Raw genomic sequence first — 1,732 nt, 5'->3', positions numbered from 1 at the left:
AGACAGCCAGAGCAATTAAGAATATAATTAATACTGTACTATACTATCAAGCTTGAACAGTCTGAAGATTAACTATAGGCTCAAATGCTTTCCTGCACCATAGTGAGTATCAGGGAATAATGAGACTTCTAAAATTCTTGTGATGCATTTGAGCTTAGGGGATATTCTCCCTGAGATGTATTCGTAATGCTTTTGTGAAGCGTTGAAGTTAGTGTACTGGCATGCAAACTGAATGGTTTAAATTTTTAGTTCAGATTCTGCAACTTATCTGCTTGATAAGCTCAAAGAAATCACTCTACCTCTCTTAAACTTAAAAGCTCTCATCTGTAAAAGAAGTCTAAAGAGATCTGCTGCTTTCATTTATCACTTTGAGAAGAAATTTTCTTCATAATTTTTGAAAACTGGTATAGAATAGGTGGTACCCTTTTTTTCGCATTAACTCCTTTCAAATTACTAATGCCAAAAGAAGGAAGGGAAGCAAGCCTAGAAAAAGAGACGCCATTTTACATTTATTAGAAATACTTATGTATCATTTTCAGGTTGCCAGTTAGGGCCAGATTCTCAACATGGCTGCCCACACTGATAAGAAAAGTGAAAGCTGTGGTGTTCATGACTTTAGAGATAATTTTGGTAAATGTGCTGCCAAAATACAAGTTCAGCAAAACTTTACGAACTCAGAACTTTCACATAAAGTTCTGTTAGACATGTTATGAAAGATGTCAAACACAGACAATTTCTCTATTAAATCTTTTAATCTTATTTATATGAATTTTGATTTTTATCTAACATAAAGATTACACTAAACAAGTAAACAATATAATCTCATTAATTGTGCTTCTTTTTTTTGTCAGTTCTCTGGTTAGGTAACTGACACTTAGCTTCAGTAACTTTATATGTGCTTTGAGACATTTTCAAATTCAGGATAAATTACCTAAACTTAAAAAATTTTATTGAGCACATATATTTTACATCATGCTTACTCTAGGCTAAGAATGCGTATGATCTCTTCCCATAACTCCACAGCTTAGTGGACTTTCAGAACTTTTAAAAGTCATAGTACTTCACTTTGTGTTTGATTTCTTACTAAAGCCTATGTTAATAATCAAGATAAAAAGATGTCATTTTGCAGCCAGCTCTTTCATGTAATTTACTTTGGTTTGAAGCAATGAAGTATCAATGACTTTTGAGAGGAAATACACAATTAAGACAAAGATACAGAAATAAAACATTAAAAATAATTTAGCATTTTTCATTCCATTAACTGTATTTTAATTTGTCATCTTTTGGAATGCAGCTGTGGAACACTGCTGTTAAAACTCTACTGGGTTTCTCAGCTGGTACATGCCTATTGTGCTTTTGTTCTGCAGAGATGCAAATAACATTGTTCAAAACCGAAGAGTATAGGCCCAAAGATTTTTCATCCCATGGTTATTAACTTCATTTCTGTGGTGGGTTGACCCTAGTACAATCGATGCCTGATGCCAGGTACTCACCAAAGCCGCTCTGTCACTCCCCTCCTCAGCTGGGCAGGGGACAGAAAATATAACGAAAGGCTCGTGGGTGGAGATAAGAACAGGGAGAGATCTCTCACCAGTTGCTGCCATGGGTGAAACAGACTCGACTTCGGGAAATTAGTTTAATTTATTACCAATCAGAATCAGAGTAGGATAAGGAGAAAATAAAAATTAAATCTTAAAACATCTTCCCCCCCACCCTTCCCTTCTTCCTGGGC

Source organism: Phaethon aethereus (genome assembly GCF_964289735.1).
Source record: "Phaethon aethereus genome assembly, chromosome: 3".
NCBI lineage: Eukaryota > Metazoa > Chordata > Aves > Phaethontiformes > Phaethontidae > Phaethon > Phaethon aethereus.
Note: the sequence above shows the minus strand (reverse complement) of the source record.